Source organism: Apium graveolens, chromosome 3 (genome assembly GCF_009905375.1).
Source record: "Apium graveolens cultivar Ventura chromosome 3, ASM990537v1, whole genome shotgun sequence".
Classification (NCBI taxonomy): Eukaryota; Viridiplantae; Streptophyta; class Magnoliopsida; order Apiales; family Apiaceae; genus Apium; species Apium graveolens.
Genome location: NC_133649.1, coordinates 225,024,095 through 225,043,477, shown reverse-complemented (window position 1 = coordinate 225,043,477; position 19,383 = coordinate 225,024,095). Strand labels below are relative to the sequence as shown.

The following is a 19,383-nucleotide window of genomic DNA, read 5'->3' as shown; positions in this document are numbered from 1 at the left end:
TGATCAGGCAAAGATACCAATAAGTAACCTTTTCTACTGTAGATGGATGAATTCCTCACCGGTCATCACCCTGGCCGCATTAGGACCTCGCGCTAGACCGTACCCCGGCCCCTCACGCGTTGATGGACTGCCACCCAGCCACTTACACAATAATAGACCGTACCCCGGCCTGTCGCTTATGCCGACTCAATGAGATGGGCTTACTTCCCGAACGTTGGGCAAGTAATCAATTCATTTACCAAATCTGCAACCTCGTTGCGAATATAAAATACACCACAGAGCCGGATTCCACAGGTTTTGAGCGAGTATTTAAATCCCCTTTAAAAAGGAAGATCTTAAATATAAAAAAATGAGTTTTGGGATCCGCTCTGACTTTTAAAAATCATTTTGAAGACTCGAAAACACTTTAAAGAGTGTTTGGAGTAAGGCTGATTTAATGAAGTAAATCAGTCCCCAGAATATTTAGAAAATGACTGAATATTATTATTTAAATAATATTCCCATAAAGAATAATCTTTATAAAAATAATTGAAGTAGAAGTATTAAAACTTATACTTGAAATAAACATTAAATAACCAAAGATATACTTATATGAAAGTATTATCTTTATTTGAATAATCGAAAATAAGTTTGATTATTAACACCTTACTCTTTAATAAAATAAAGAATATATTACAGCACATTATCGGAGTCATAGATCCTCAAATGAATATTCAAATAATATTCATAATAATATAAAAGAGTCATAAGTCCTCGAATGAATATTCAAATAATATTCAATAAATAATAAAAGGAGTCATACGCCTTCGAATAATATTCGAAATAATATTTAATAATAAAATAAAGTTTCAAGTTATCGAATAAACCTTATTCGATTAATAGTTTGGAAAACTATAACCATATATACATATATATTTAAATATATATATATATCCATATCCATATATACAAAATCTACTCGGGATCCTCGACTCCCGGTTTTAGAAAAATATTTTCACCTTTGGGTCCCTATACTAAGGGTATATGCAAGATACCGCTATCCTCTAGCATAGGTATTATCAAATGAACCAACAGATATATATTTCAAGAATATGAAACAGGCATGCATATATACCATATCACATGCTACAATATATCGCAAGAATTTGCTAAATAACCAACATGCATCTATCGCAAGATAATGCATATACAAGTGTATACATCACAACAACAGTATAACGGATAGAATACTTGCCTGAGCGACTGGGGGTTACGAATGGCTCGGGACGAGTCTGGTAACCTATAAGCAACAAGTAAGTTGGAATTAAACCAAAGTCACTTGTAAATCTATACTTTAACTAACTTAGACTCTAACGCTTGTTTTGCGCTCACTGATTCGCTTAAGTCACTCGGGTACCCTCGGCTCCACCATTTTTAATAATTTAACCTTTACGAGTTTTAAAGCGATTCCTTCGCGAGTGACTTACCAACTGCCTAAAACACTTACCATAAATGTTTCATGCATTAATTAACCCTTTTCGGTCTTTAACCTACATTTCAAAGTAAGGCGAGGGGAAAAAGTTTCGTTCGCGAAACGCCGTTACTTGAAACGGTCGTTTCTCCTAAACCGTTCATCAGAATCAAACGAACCACATATCAAAACGAAGCTCGTAACATGAACTATCTAAACATGACAATGGTAAAAACCTAGCAGTGAGTTCAAGGGTTCTGATGTTAAGAACAAAAACAGTCTACGGTAAATCGGACATTACGACGGCTATGTTTACGCGATTTCCCAAATTTAAACCAACTCAAAACAACCACAATCCAACCCCAATTCATAACCCAATCCAAACTCCATCCAAAATACATTACAACAGCCCCAAACCAACTCATTATAATCCATTTACTTACTCCTAAAACTTGAATTTAAACTATACTACATTCTTTAACCAAATCTTAAGATTTCAACAAATCAATCACCACCATTCCAACCCAAACTCTTAAACAAACAAGTTTCATGCTTCACATATACTATACTACTCATAACCATTCCTAAATACTCAAAACTAAAGCTAGGGTTTGTAGTTTATACCTTCCTTGGAGAGTGGAGAATCAAGAGGATGGCTTGGAATCACCTTTAAAGCCCTTAACCAAGCTTAATCTAAACAAAACTTCAAGAACACAAATTTTAGTTCTTGAAAACACTATTCACCATCTTCTTTGATGATTTATAGAAAAAGATTGGCTTGGAATTAGAAGCTTAAACTTATAGGAAGTATGTAACTTAACTAGGAGGAGCTAGGATAATTACCTTGGAAAATAACAAGTGGAGGAGCTTGGACTTCCCATTTCTTAAGAAACCACCCGAGAGCATGAGGAAGAAGAAGAGAGAATTTTGTGTTTTGTTTGATGAAAATGAAATGATTTGCTTGGTTGGTTGATTTTTGTTGTTTGCTTTAGTGAATTACCTAGTTGCCCTTGGTTTTGTGTGGTTAATATTCCACCACATCTCCTCCTTCCCTATGTCATGCTTACATCACATTGCTATGTCATCCTCCCTTCCTTGTCCTCTTCTCATTGGTTGGGTGACATCACTTCCTCTAATTCCTTTGCTTAACTTCCTAATTGTTTGCCTAATGACCGCTGATCTGTTATACGGTTCGCTTAACTTTCGTTTTCATTTATCGTTTGAAGGATCATACCCGGGATCTTATTACTTAGGTTCCCTTAACCTTTCTCAATACATTGTATTCCTTTTATGATCCTCTCTTATAATCCTTTAATTTAAATCCTTTTTATCCTGTTACCTTATACTCAATTCTCTCCGTATCTAGTGGATTTCCGGGAAAAATCAAAGTGTTCGGAATTGGATTCTGACGATCTTTACATACACTTATATCCCATATAAAGTACTAATAAAATCTCAGAATATCCATATCAGAACCCCTACATAGTGTGGCATGAAAAGTTTTCTCGATCAGCAAAAACACTATTCATAAGGGTTTCAAAATTTCTCAAAAATTGGGGTTATTACAGTCTCCCCTCCTTAAAAGGATTCCGTCCCGGAATCAGATTGAAAACAAATGGGGATACTTTCTTAGCATTACATTTTCTAACTCTCAAGTAAATTTTCCCACATTGGGGTTCTACCATCAAACTCTTACTAGTTTGATAACCCTTCTCCTAAGCACTCGTTCCTTTTTACTCTATACCCTTCCTGGTTGCTCCATATAGGTTACGTCTGGTTGCATGTCTATGCGCTCATATGCCCCTATTTGTCTGGCATCCGAATTACACTTCCTTAATATTGATACGTGGAACACGTTATGAACTTGCTACAGGTTCGGGGGTAGGGCTAGCTCATATGCTAACTTCCCAAATGTCTTAATATATCCAAGGGTCCAACAAATTGTAGACTTAGCTTTCCTTTCTTTCCGAACCTCATCAATCCTTTCCAAGGGATACCTATAACATTATAGGTCCCCTATTTCATACTCTTTATCCTTTCGTGTCAAATCAACATACTTATCATGTCCATCTTGGGCTACTACCAGCCGTCCTCTGATTAGATCTATCATACCCTTGGTCCTTTGGACTACTGCGGGTCCGAGCATCTTGCGCTCTACAACTTCATCCTAACATAAGGGAGATCGACATTGTCTTCCTTCAAGGATCTCATAAGGCGACATCTCGATAATGACATATGATCTATTGTCGTAAGATAACTCAATCCGAATTAAGTGATCATTCCAAATTCTTTCAAGTCTAGTACACAGACTCTCATCATAGCTTCCAATCATTAGAGCTCTTGCTTCTCAATACCCATTCTTTTCCAGTTCGTAATCGCTATCACCTTCCGTTCCTAATATTATACTGGTTATACTTTTGCTCGTTAGCGTTCTATAACCTTTTAATAACCACGTCAACCTTAGTATCACGAACGTGTTCCCATTCCGCATACTACCACCACTTTATTACTCCTTTTTCAGTTGTTTCTATTTTCCGGAATTTGATCAATCAAATAGAAGTAAAGGAATTTGTTGAGAGATCACTATGATCACGAACACTTGTCCTATTGCATAGTTAGTACAGAAGGTGGCCAGCCTTTAGTACTTGACAAGCAATTAAACAATAGATGGTATCCTACTAGGCTTCTATCACACAGATAGATAGTCATTCGGCAATACCTCCCCTTTCTGGAAGGGTTGTTCTTCTCAGCTTACATGAAAATGAAAAGAAGAGAAAAGAGCGAACTGAAGAGAATTGTATATATATGAAAAAAAAAAATTGCCATAAAATATCTGGCTTGGAATCTACCTCTGAACTATAGAGGTTTGTCATAGGAGAACAAAACATATATATATTTATATCAACATCGAGTATTATCGCATCGCATTTCACATGCTTAAATATTTGCTATTCCGTCCATCATTCTATGGACCCATACACTTCCTCTAGCTTATACACAATTACCTTTGAAACTCCCTCGATATCGAAAATCGAACCTGGGATCTCATTCTAGACATCATCATTACTAGAATTCTATGCTTGCACCGCAACCTTCCTCATATAATAATACGGCTCTCTATTGATAAGAAAGAATAAATATTCAATAGGTAGATACTCTACTTAATTAGTCTATCAATGATAACTTATACACTACCACGACCCGATTAGTGGTACTCAATCTCAACACCCATTCCAATACAACTCTCATGGTTGTAATCAGCTCATTACTCGCAGAATCATTGCTGCCTTACTATGGTCCACCACTGACCTACTGTCATCATTCACTTTCCATGAAATCTTAATATCTAACCATACGGAGTCCATATATGTCGTATCTAATTATTCTAAGGAGTTAACATAATCACCATTCTTGATTCATGGAGTACACTCCTGATTCTGACATACATACATGACATGAAGCAGATAAAATTGCAGAAGAGTTTCGCTCAAAGCAACGATAGCAGGTTAATACCATTCTAAATCATATGCCTTAAATAGAAGACTTACTCAAAGGTTCGTCTAGTCCTTTTTGAAACATGGTCCTGGCTTATTCTCAAGATAGTATCTTCTAAGATAGATAGCCCGTTCATGGCGATTACACGAATTATACCTTTACCAACTACTATTACGGTTGGGTATTGCACAGTCATCAGAAGGAATGTCGATCATCCAAACCATAATTCAACCTTCATATTTTTAACCATCATCACTGTTTTCTTTTGGCACACGCGCCTATAATTATCCACTTACCTTTAGAGTGTCGGCCACCTCTTTGGCCTTTCGTGATAGTAAAATTTCCTTACAGTCAATGTCATTTTAACCACCTCCAAATAAATTTTCTACCTTATTTCCGATCACTGCTTGAGTGAAGATGTTTCCCTTAAAATCTGATGAGTAAAAAAAAAATATCACCATTTTTCCATAAGTTATTGCCTCAGTCTTTAGAGGTTAATCACTGTCACGACTGACTCTCAATCATACTTAGAACATCTTTTATCTTAAGTCCTAATTTCCCTGAACAATTTCGACCATTACTGGTTCGATCCATCCTTTCTCGTGGTTTAACACGTGCCCCACTTGGCATCATTATAATTACGTCATATTTCTTTTATCAACATTTTTATTCCTGAGAATTTTGAATATTACCTTTCTCCTTGGAAACCTCTAAGGTTATCCTTCAATCGTTCCTCCTGTGTTCCCTAAATACAGGGCATATCAAAATACCATTTACTATTACTAGAACCATTGTCTATATACTTCTGAAAATTTCTCCACTAATTCTTAAAGGTTATTGTTACCTTAACCCTTTCCAAATCATACTGTCAAAACTCATACCGTCCCTATTAAGGGTGAAATGCAAACCTTTATGCATTCCCCTAGGATTCATTTTAAGTTACCGATGTTCTAGCCTTAATTCCACCTTTAAAAGGTACCTGCATCCATCCATGGATAAATCAAGTCATATATCCTTGACAGATTATCTTATTCATCATTCCCACCTCGATAGTCGATACCTAATTTCATAATAGCATCCTTATTCAAATTGAGGTCAATCCATATGGCCTCCAAAAGATAACAATGGTCATCCGCTTATCTTGCCTAATTTGGTAACGATAACAAGGATGTTCTGGAAGATATTGGTCGTGTTCAACGTGAACTTCTTCTTAATAATTCCTTATTTACTTTTGTTGTTTCTCAACAGTCACCTCAATGTTGGGATATCTCTCATATCTGGCGTCTCCCTTTCTGGGTATCAAGCCACCGATCTTACACTTCACATTCTTGAAGGTTACTTCCTTCATCCAATTTTCCTAATTTCTTACTTCCTTGTCTCCTCAGTCTATCCGCGTCTCATATTTAACCTTCGAACTATCTCAAGTTTTCCTCAAATCCTCCCAACTTACAGGGGATAAAATATATGTATCTCTTATTCCTTCAACCATCAATTTAACTCATGGTGAATCACCCTCATCCTGACGAAGGCATACTTTTCTATTTCTATTGCTACGAGTCTTTAGGGTTTCCCCATACCCAACTCCCTTATCATTCCTCAAACTCTAATGCCTTTATATTCCTTTCCACTTCAATTCCTTTTTATTTTCCTTTCTCTTATCATTAATTCATGAACCAACACAACATAAGCATAGATTTCAAACGTCCCATCATTCTGGATTCGTGTCCTTAGAACGAATCTTGACAACTTTTTACAACTTAGATTCACAATTCATCATACTCGTCCGCCTTTGTTCTGGCTCTAAAGCTTTTACACTATCTCCATAACTCTGGGCAGTACCTTCCTGAAAACAATTGACTGAACTTTAATCAGTTTATTATAATCTCTTGCTCCGTGCCTTCCTTGGCCTTTCACCAGCGGGTGGCCTCTCTCTTAGGAGGGTAAGTGATAAAAATAGTCTTTTGTGATTCGTCAATCATTTAGAATCTCAAATGATTCCTCTATTTCCTTTAGCCAGGCTCTTGCCTCGACTGGGTCAACCTGTTCCTTGGAACTCTGAGAGCTTAGCGACTTAAAGGTCATGAAAGAATTTCCTACCGCATTGTTTCCTCAAGGTGGTGGTTGGGGATAATAGTCTAAGTTCTTTTTAGACAGGTCCATGAATTTCCGTATAGGAGTACCGTCTCGGGTCTCCTTATCTCGCTCGACTTTTGTTTTCTCAGTCTAAATATTTCTTCCTACTCCCCATACTTGGGGTTATCTTATATGTTAAAATCCTCATTTTCCACTTCATTATGTTATGGGTTCCTTCTATCTTGATGGCGTCCTCCCTGACTATCACATTCAGGGTTTGCTCTAAATCTTATTCCTCAAACTAGCTTTCATCTAAGATCTCATCTTTAAGCTCTTGAACATTTGGAACCCAAATTCTGTAGGAATACCTCATTATTCCCTTCTCATCTTTCTCGGTATTAACCTCTTATCTATTTGTTGGCTCTCTGCCTTCATTCATCACTCTTTCTGGCACAATGTGTTCTTTTCCGATAATTCAGACTGTATTGCAATCTCAAACAGCCTTTCGGTACCGGCTCCGGTTACCTTCACTACTATTTCCATTTTCTCAAAATCTCTTATAAACTCTCCAAAAGACATCATCATCTTGAGTCTCTCCTTTTTACTAAGGGCATCAGCCACCATATTGGCTTTCCCCGAATGATAAAGAATCTCCCAATCATTATTCTTGATTAGCTCTAACTGCCTCCTTTGGCATATGTTGAGCTCTTTCTACGTGAAAAATGTACTAGAGCACTTTATGGCTTAGGTAATTCTCGCACTTCTCTCTATACAAGTAGTGCCTCCAATCTTTAGGGAAAAAAAAAAAACTATTGCCACGAGACCAAGCTCATGGGTGGGGATATCGAATTATATATTCCCTTAATTGTCTTGACGCGTACGCGATTACTTTGCTGTGCTGTATAAGAAGCACCCTAATTCCTTATGCGAAGCGTCACTACACATCACAAAATCTCATTTTCCATCCGGCAACGCCAACATAGGGAACGTCACCAACCTTTGTTTCGGTTCTTAAAAGTTATTCTCGCATTTCTCTGTCCATTCGAACTTCTCAGTCTTACTAGTAAGCCGCGTTAAAGGGGCTACTATCTTTATAACTTGAACGAACCTCCGGTAGTGACCGGCCAATCCTACCTCTGGGAGTTGCCCTAACCATGGTCATCAATTCATCAGTGGTCCTTTATCCAATCTTGCCAGGATCCTCCTTGGGATCCTCCTCAACAACTATCCCTTCTAGGACAACCTCCTCAACCGCTACCTCCTCAATATCAACATCATCCGGTCCTGCGTTAGGACGCTCTATTGGATCCATAATTTGATCTCCTATGAGTAATAAAACATCATCGCGATGTTGCTCCTCAACCTCAGGGTTCGGAGTCCCGCTACCATATACGATAACGAACTACGCTCCTATCACGATATTTATAAGGGTTCCCATAAGGGTTTTAACTGTCAGTACTACGTTAGGTAGTCCGACTATGAACTTGGCAAGAGTTCTTATTATCTTTGTGAGTTTATTATTATATCGTCGCATCATCTCTGAGGTTTATAACGCTTAGCTCTGATACCATTTCTGTAACACCCCCAGATCCGGGGTCGGGGATCCGGGTTGTCACGAGTTCCATTTCCCTTATTAACACCCAATCTTAATAATTTCTCAACTACTCTGTACTGTGACCCCACAATAAACACACACACCGCACGTTATAGTCTCAGAGATGAACATCCAAAAATAATCACAAGTCGTTTTATTCCACAATTATATGTCAATACACCTTAAAAAGGTTCTGAATAAATTTACATTTCATTGCCATTATTACAATTCATAAATATACATAAATCTGGTACATCAAAAGTTGAAGCCTAGTCTATTGGTAGTTCCCTACCTCAGCTACAGTGACTTCAATGCCTATAGGAAGCTGCGAAACGCTTCCTATCCGATCGCGAATTGGGAGCTTGGTCCTGTTCATCTTATCTATCTGATGTTGTGTGATGAAAGAAGAAAGCAAGGGTGAGCAGCAAGCCCACCAAAATAATATGTATAATGATTAATAGTATATGAGTCTACTCATAATACTCATGAAAATCTTGGTCAAAAGAAATGAACCAAGTTTGATATCTTAATGCGACGAAGTCGCAAAATATTCAGTATATATACATATATACTTTTCAAAGTAATGGAAGTCCTCTTCCATGCATAATATACACAAAGTCCCATTGTATAACTGTATAAAAATATCGTTGCAAGGTGATCTCATATATCTAACCTTGTCTCAACGTTTTTTCTGAAAATCTTTGTCATTCATAAGACAATTATTAATTAGATATAAGTTTAAAAGATGAAGTTACCAAATACTTCACTACACTTATATCATTCCCAAATACTACTTGAACTACCACCGTTCAAGTTATAATCAATTTCAAAAGTTCATCCCACTGATGAGACCACAAGATAAGACTTGAATAGATTCAATCTTTGAAATATTATTGAATGAAAAAGTTATGAGATACTTTATTTAGCCCCGATATATATATATCCACATATATATATCCCTTTAAACATTTCCTGGAACCTCTGTTATGCAAAGTATGAACAGAGTTTGAAACATCCAATGAATTTTGGAAAGGAAAAGAATTTTGGCATAAACCCGATATCTCGCTGATCAGGCAAAGATACCAATAAGTAACCTTTTCTACTGTAGATGGATGAATTCCTCACCGGTCATCACCCTGGCCGCATTAGGACCTCGCGCTAGACCGTACCCCGGCCCCTCACGCGTTGATGGACTGCCACCCAGCCACTTACACAATAATAGACCGTACCCCGGCCTGTCGCTTATGCCGACTCAATGAGATGGGCTTACTTCCCGAACGTTGGGCAAGTAATCAATTCATTTACCAAATCTGCAACCTCGTTGCGAATATAAAATACACCACAGAGCCGGATTCCACGGGTTTTGAGCGAGTATTTAAATCCCCTTTAAAAAGGAAGATCTTAAATATAAAAAAATGAGTTTTGGGATCCGCTCTGACTTTTAAAAATCATTTTGAAGACTCGAAAACACTTTAAAGAGTGTTTGGAGTAAGGCTGATTTAATGAAGTAAATCAGTCCCCAGAATATTTAGAAAATGACTGAATATTATTATTTAAATAATATTCCCATAAAGAATAATCTTTATAAAAATAATTGAAGTAGAAGTATTAAAACTTATACTTGAAATAAACATTAAATAACCAAAGATATACTTATATGAAAGTATTATCTTTATTTGAATAATCGAAAATAAGTTTGATTATTAACACCTTACTCTTTAATAAAATAAAGAATATATTACAGCACATTATCGGAGTCATAGATCCTCAAATGAATATTCAAATAATATTCATAATAATATAAAAGAGTCATAAGTCCTCGAATGAATATTCAAATAATATTCAATAAATAATAAAAGGAGTCATACGCCTTCGAATAATATTCGAAATAATATTTAATAATAAAATAAAGTTTCAAGTTATCGAATAAACCTTATTCGATTAATAGTTTGGAAAACTATAACCATATATACATATATATTTAAATATATATATATATCCATATCCATATATACAAAATCTACTCGGGATCCTCGACTCCCGGTTTTAGAAAAATATTTTCACCTTTGGGTCCCTATACTAAGGGTATATGCAAGATACCGCTATCCTCTAGCATAGGTATTATCAAATGAACCAACAGATATATATTTCAAGAATATGAAACAGGCATGCATATATACCATATCACATGCTACAATATATCGCAAGAATTTGCTAAATAACCAACATGCATCTATCGCAAGATAATGCATATACAAGTGTATACATCACAACAACAGTATAACGGATAGAATACTTGCCTGAGCGACTGGGGGTTACGAATGGCTCGGGACGAGTCTGGTAACCTATAAGCAACAAGTAAGTTGGAATTAAACCAAAGTCACTTGTAAATCTATACTTTAACTAACTTAGACTCTAACGCTTGTTTTGCGCTCACTGATTCGCTTAAGTCACTCGGGTACCCTCGGCTCCACCATTTTTAATAATTTAACCTTTACGAGTTTTAAAGCGATTCCTTCGCGAGTGACTTACCAACTGCCTAAAACACTTACCATAAATGTTTCATGCATTAATTAACCCTTTTCGGTCTTTAACCTACATTTCAAAGTAATGCGAGGGGAAAAAGTTTCGTTCGCGAAACGCCGTTACTTGAAACGGTCGTTTCTCCTAAACCGTTCATCAGAATCAAACGAACCACATATCAAAACGAAGCTCGTAACATGAACTATCTAAACATGACAATGGTCAAAACCTAGCAGTGAGTTCAAGGGTTCTGATGTTAAGAACAAAAACAGTCTACGGTAAATCGGACATTACGACGGCTATGTTTACGCGATTTCCCAAATTTAAACCAACTCAAAACAACCACAATCCAACCCCAATTCATAACCCAATCCAAACTCCATCCAAAATACATTACAACAGCCCCAAACCAACTCATTATAATCCATTTACTTACTCCTAAAACTTGAATTTAAACTATACTACATTCTTTAACCAAATCTTAAGATTTCAACAAATCAATCACCACCATTCCAACCCAAACTCTTAAACAAACAAGTTTCATGCTTCACATATACTATACTACTCATAACCATTCCTAAATACTCAAAACTAAAGCTAGGGTTTGTAGTTTATACCTTCCTTGGAGAGTGGAGAATCAAGAGGATGGCTTGGAATCACCTTTAAAGCCCTTAACCAAGCTTAATCTAAACAAAACTTCAAGAACACAAATTTTAGTTCTTGAAAACACTATTCACCATCTTCTTTGATGATTTATAGAAAAAGATTGGCTTGGAATTAGAAGCTTAAACTTATAGGAAGTATGTAACTTAACTAGGAGGAGCTAGGATAATTACCTTGGAAAATAACAAGTGGAGGAGCTTGGACTTCCCATTTCTTAAGAAACCACCCGAGAGCATGAGGAAGAAGAAGAGAGAATTTTGTGTTTTGTTTGATGAACATGAAATGATTTGCTTGGTTGGTTGATTTTTGTTGTTTGCTTTAGTGAATTACCTAGTTGCCCTTGGTTTTGTGTGGTTAATATTCCACCACATCTCCTCCTTCCCTATGTCATGCTTACATCACATTGCTATGTCATCCTCCCTTCCTTGTCCTCTTCTCATTGGTTGGGTGACATCACTTCCTCTAATCCCTTTGCTTAACTTCCTAATTGTTTGCCTAATGACCGCTGATATGTTATACGGTTCGCTTAACTTTCGTTTTCATTTATCGTTTGAAGGATCATACCCGGGATCTTATTACTTAGGTTCCCTTAACCTTTCTCAATACATTGTATTCCTTTTATGATCCTCTCTTATAATCCTTTAATTTAAATCCTTTTTATCCTGTTACCTTATACTCAATTCTCTCCGTATCTAGTGGATTTCCGGGAAAAATCAAAGTGTTCGGAATTGGATTCTGACGATCTTTACATACACTTATATCCCATATAAAGTACTAATAAAATCTCAGAATATCCATATCAGAACCCCTACATAGTGTGGCATGAAAAGTTTTCTCGATCAGCAAAAACACTATTCATAAGGGTTTCAAAATTTCTCAAAAATTGGGGTTATTACAGGTCTTCCCAAGATTATGGGAATCTTCTAATCCTCTTCGAAATCAAGAATTACAAAATCAGTAGGAAAGATGAGTTTATCAACCTTGACCAAAACATCCTCCACAATACCTCACGGATATGTAATAGAACAGTCGGCCAACTGCAAAGTCATATACGTCGGTTTAGGATCCGGTAGATCCAACTGCTTGAAGATTGACAAAGGCATCAGATTGATGCTAGCTCCCAAGTCACATAAGCATCTGTCAAAAGACACTTTTCCAATAGTACATGGAATAGTAAAGCTTCCTAGATCTTTAAGCTTTGGAGGCAACTTCTGTTGCAGCACAGCACTGCATTCCTCCATGAGAGCGACAGTCTCTAAATCATCAAGCTTCACTTTCCGAGAGAGAATACCTTTTATAAACTTTGCATAACTAGGCATCTGCTCGAGAGCCTCAGCGAAAGGTATGTTGATATGAAGTTTCTTGAACACCTTCAGAAACTTCTCAAATTGCTTGTCTAGCTTTTTATTCTGCAGCCACTTAGGAAAAGGTGGTGGGGGATAGATCTGTTTCTCCCCTGTATTACCCTCAGGTGGAGTGTGCTCAATAGTAGGCTTCCTTGGTTCCACTTCTTCATCCTGCTGCTTTGCTTCTTTCTCAGCACCAGTTTCTTTAGTTAACTCTTAAGTTTGTACGCGATTCGCAACTTTCCCAGACCTCAAAGTGATTGCTTTTATCTGCTCCTTAGCTTCCTTCTTTCCTGGCACTTCAATGTCACTAGGAAATGTACCAGGTTGACGATTTAGCAAGGCATTGGTAATTTGCCCAATCTGATTTTCCAAGGTCTTGATAGAAACAGCTTGACTCTTGCACATAAGCTTCAACTCCTCTAATTCAGATTTTTCATTAGCTTGTTACAGCTGGAGTTATTTTCTTGGTGCATACTGTGGTTGCTGAAAACTAGGGGGTTGTACTGCTTAGCTGGATATTGTTGATAAGGCTGTTGAACCGCATTCTGAGCGTTGTTCCAACTGAAATTAGGACGATTGCGGTTGTTAGGATGATAGGTGGTTGGCACAGGTTGCTGTGATTGCTGGAAGTAGCTCACGAACTGAGCTGATTCACAAGAAATTACGCACTGATCAGTCTCATCGGCACCAGCACAAAGCTCACATACACTAGTGATTTGATTAGCTCCATAATTAGCCAAAGTGTCCACCTTCATTGTCAAAGCCTTAAGTTGGACAGCGATAGCAGTTGCTGCATCCAACTCCAGAATTCCTGCTACTTTTCCCTGAGTCAGTCTCTGGGAAGGATTCTGGTACTCATTGGCAGCCATCAGTTCAATAAGTTTATAAGATTCATCGTAGCTCTTAGCCCACAAGGCTCCTCTTGATACTGCATCAAGCATGGGTCTAGAAGTAGCACCCAATCCATTGTAGAAATAGTTGATAATCATCCAATCAGGTATGCCATGGTGTGGGCACTTCCTTAACATCTTCTTATATCTATCCCAAGCCTCACACAAATATTCTCCAGTTTATTGAGCAAACTGAGTAAGAGTATTCCTGATTGCTGCAGTCTTCGCTATGGGGAAGAATTTAGTGAGAAACTTTTGAGCAAGATCTTCCCAAGAGGTGATAGACCCTGCTGGTAGAGAATGTAACCAGCACTTAGCTTTGTCCCTCACAGAGAATAGGAAGAGTCATAGCTTAATAGCATCCTCAGTCACATCGTTGAATTTGAAAGTGTCGCATATCTCGATGAAATCCCTGATGTGCATGTTGGGGTCTTCAGTAGGAGAACCCCCAAACTAAACTGAGTTCTGTATCATCTGGATCGTGCTCGACTTAATCTCAAAAGTGTTAGCCCTGATGGCTGGTCTGATGATGCTAGACTGAATGTCATTAATCTTAGGCTTAGAATAGTCCATCAAAGCCTTCAGATTTTCTGCTTGATCACCCATAGCTACTACAATTGGCTCTTCAACTTTCTCTTCTTCCTCTAACTTCTTTTCTTCCTCAGAAACTTCCCTACGAACTACCACAAGTTCTTCCTCGGCTTTATCCAATGTTCTCTTATGAGTACGCGAATGCGTATGCATACACCCTCGCTAGAATACCTAAAACCAGACAAGGAACAATTAAGTAACAATGTCCGAGTCAATGAACTTTAACGACCACTGATGGAAAGCACATAAACTATAAATTAACACTGCAGTCCCCGACAGCGGCGCCAAAAACTTGTTAGTCGCTAAACACGCGCTAATAATACACACAAGTATACGAGTTCGCAAGTAGTATATAATCTTTTCTAGTTCGTTCCCATAGAGACTGTATTGGTTAACTCTCTAATTTATGCACCTAAGTAACAATGTATGGTTATCGCTCAATGCTAAGACTATAACAAATTGAGATTATTTATAACTAAGAATTACGCTAACAATTATAACTACGAGAATAAGATTGACTGAATTGATATCTATATATGATAAACATGGGATTCTAACTTTATTAAATACTTCATTTAATAGCTTTATTATTCTTAACCTAAGCATGCAATGGTGATGACACTAATCAGACAACACGAAACTGATAAACGCCAACTTTCGTTGCACGAGTACCCTTCTATCAGACATCCATAAAAGAGATAGAAGTTGAATAGGCACCAATTATATTGAGACCCTATATGTCTATAGAATTTGACAATATAACGGTTTAAGCACAAGTTATCTATCTTGATTACATAGGGCAAGTAAGATGGTTAAAATTACCTACAAATCGTGCATAACAAATACATGAACCTCTGCTAGCATAGCAAGTTCTAAATCCTTAAATTCACTTTCGCTTCATTAAGAATTAACACACTATCTTATAAGTTCGCGATGCTCATAAGACGAATACGTGCAACCAATACTAGGATATCATACAATCACCACATACTAAGGCATTGTTAGGTCCCAATGTGTTTGTAGAAGGGGGGTTGAATACAAACAGTACCGAATAATCGAATTAAATGCGGAATAAAAATATGAAACAAAATTCAAGTTAAATAAGAATATTATTAAACTTGAAAGGTGTTACAACAACTGTATCAATTACAAGGAATTAATCTCAAATTAATTATCACAAATCTAGAATAAATTCGACATGAACTTTCTCTATTTTTGTAATAAAAAGATTCAAATTCTAAACGCAATTTGAGATTAAGTTCTAGGGATTTTGATCCGCTAGATAGTTACACAAGAACAAGATAAAGATTTCTAGTGGTTTGGATTTAACTTTACAAACTAGAAATTATGTTCTTGAAGTTTGCAGATGAAGGATAAAATATTTCTTCTGCGACTGCTCTGTTTTTGTTCTTGTATATTTCTGTATGTTGGATTAATTGAGTCTTCTGCTACTTTTTGTTTTTATCAATCATTCAACAGACTCACTTCAACTAGCAAGACTTTCGGCAAGACTATCTGTTGTGCTTAGCAAGACAATCCTGAGCTCAGCAAGACAATCTGATTGAACTAGAAAGACTTTCGGTGAGACAATCAGTTGAACTAGCAAGACTATCTCCTTCCCAGTAGAACTTTCGGTAGGACAATTGAAATGACTTGGCATGACAATCGGTATGACAATCCTGATTGTCATGCTAGTTCATTTTCAATTGTCTTGCTGATTTAAGACTGTTTTTAATCCAATTAAATTTCTGAAAATTCTTAATATTAATTCTGAATTAATTAATCAATTAATTCAATTAATAAATAAATTAATCTTTGCAGATATAATTTATTTTCTTAATTAAATTATATGATTTAATTAATTAATAGAGAATTAATACTAATCCTGAACAACAACCATTCTTCTGAAAATCTTCTGAAAATCACTGAGAATTATGAATCAAGTCCACCACTTCAATGTTGACACTCGATGTACTGTCTGGTTCATGAGTGACTAACTTCTGTGACGTTTCTTCATGTCTTGGCTTTGATTTCAGATTAAATTCAGATTAAATCCTTGTAATTATCTGATACCCTGACGAGATCTCTGTCACTTGATTAAATCCATAATCTTGATTTATATCACTAAGGCTTGATCAATTTATTGAACTTCTTCCATTTTATAATTCCTCAAGTCCGTAGATGAGCCTTGTTTTTGAATCCTTTGACAGATGTTACTTTGCGAGATCTCTTTAACGGTAGATCCACTATTTACTTATTACATTCTTATTTGAGTTGAGTTAAATCCTCGAATATACAAATAGGCTATGACATATGCCTTACAATCTCCCCCTATTTGTTTGTTAGACAATAACACACAAATACCTAGAGGATAACTCAATTAACAAATAAGAAAAATATATAAACAGATATGCAAAGTAAATAGCAGAAAAGTTCTAGATGACATTTAACCTTTTCCAGATTCCAAATAGATGTTCCTCTAGACTGAACATATCTTCAAGTAGTTTCATCTTCTTTTGTACAACCACATTTCCTGTTGAGAAGCACATATCTCTCTTGCTTCTCCCCCTATGAGAATCAACTTCCTTAGAGAAGATCACCTTCATTTACCACCTCTCCCGTACAATAGGATCCGCAGATAAAAACCAATGGTACTCCCCTTTTAGAAAACAGCTTCTTCCCTTATCAGAAAATCACCTTGTGTTTACCACCTCTCCCGTACAATAGGATCCGTAGTTACAAACAACATGGTGTGGTGTAGTGTACATGTTTGATCTTTTTCTTCCTTCCTGCTATTTCTCCCCCTTAGTTGAGGAATCCTCCAAACTATTACTTAAGCTTTTATCTCCCCCTTAAAGAAGGAATGTATGCCGTCGTCTGAAGGAGTTCTCATATTTCACTTGGTTGGAAAAGAAATAACAAGTAGTTTCTCTTTCTTCCTCACTGTGAGTGTGTGATTCTGTTTTAGTGTACCTCACATGTGTTTCACTCTTCTCTCCACTCGTGTTTACACTCATTCTCACAAGTGTATCACTCTTCTCTCATAGCTCCATAATCCAGCTGTACCTGCAAGGAAAATCACCTTAGCCATCTTTAAGGAGGTCACGGATGGTGCAATGGGAGTTCGCAAATCCCCATCCTTGTTAAACTCATTAGATAAATCTGAGTCATAATCTACAAGTTGCTAGTTTCCCTTTTAGGGTTCCAGATTTGAATTATGGGAAGGTAAACAATGATCCAACGAATTTAGCATAAAGATCAAAGTTCCCTTCTAATGTCTGTGAAGACATTTCCTTGTGACTCATCAGGTAATATCTGAATCATTGTCAACAAGTTGCCGATCTGCACCTATGTCAGATCCACTATCCGTAGATGCATCCAGGGGATTTAAGCCTAGGGAGGTAGACACTGACCACTGACATATGGCTTTTGGATCAGTATCCTCTCCTAACACCTGTAAAGGCAATTGGTCCATTAACAAACCTTGAACAATCGAATCTGACCTTAAAATGGTCGAAACTCTTGTTTCCGTCAACTCATCCTTTGTGTGTGTAACCTTTCCTTGTGCATCAAGAATTGTTTATATTTGAAGGGGTGACACTACATCGGATGCCTTGGCCGACAGGCAAATTTCAATAGACGCACCCTGTTGAGAGAATGAATCTAGTAACTATTTTTGTGCCTTTTCAGCCATTACATCTTTTTGAGAAGATGTATGGGGGCTAGCAGTTGTCTCGGTTTAAATACTACTCATCTATGTAGGAGACAGAGCTACTGGATTGACTACAGAACCTTCCTTATGTGGTGCACTAAGGCACTATCTCCCTCACGCTCATTCATACTACATTTAGTGGTAAGAGAGTGTTGGTTGGTTCTGTTTCTGTGTTTGTCTTTACAGTCTGGGATAGACGTTGTGGGTTTTCAACCTCATGACTGTCAATGAAAGAAAGCCATTGGAGACTGAACCTGTATCACAGAACATAAGGCAATATAGAGAGATAAAATGTACTTAAGATCTATAAGGAATGAAAATTATACATTTAATCTTTTGAGAGTAATGATGTACAATAGTGATTTCAAAAGATTTTACATAAAATAAGAAATCACTAATGTAGAAAGAAGTTTGATTTACTCCTAAAACTCACTGCACATATAAAACAATATGATTGTGCCTAGTGATTAGAGAGTTATAAATATGACGATTACTTGAGCAGTACACTAGTTCATACCAATCTGAAGTGAGATTGTGAAGAAGAGATTGCATAGTCCAATAGATCTGCAACTGCAAAGTCCATGAACTGAGGTGCATTGACTTCCTCTTTTGACTCACCAACCAGGAGTACACTTGTACACATCTTACTAGAGTCCAATTTCAAGTGTAATGTGCATCAGGTGCCTGATATGTCGTAATATTCTCAAGTCTCGTCACTGGTGCTATATGTTAGATACTGCTTCCTGATAATAACCTAGCACACTATACAAAATTTCACTGATAACATATCCAGCTTGCAAACAGCCATATCCCTCAGATAAACCTTTTCTGTTATCTCCAAAGGTAACTAGGGGGCCAGCTTTCTCAATCCACATTTGATAGCAGGGCTCTATCTCCGGTCATGTGTCTTGATGATCCACTATCAAGAATCCACACTACCGGTTCCACCTGTTTAATGCCCTGCACTACAAATGGATTAGACCTTCTTCGGAACCCAAACTTGGTTGGGCCCGGCATACTTGTAGAATTGTCCTTTGTCAGGA

General features: G+C 37.0%; 1 non-coding gene across 1 annotated transcript; it reads left to right on the top strand.

Annotated features, from left to right (window-relative positions):
• Positions 1-14,146: 14,146 nt before the first annotated feature.
• Positions 14,147-14,253, top strand: LOC141715307 (small nucleolar RNA R71). The gene has a single exon (XR_012572074.1). It is a non-coding gene; the product is annotated as a small nucleolar RNA R71 (small nucleolar RNA).
• Positions 14,254-19,383: the final 5,130 nt, after the last annotated feature.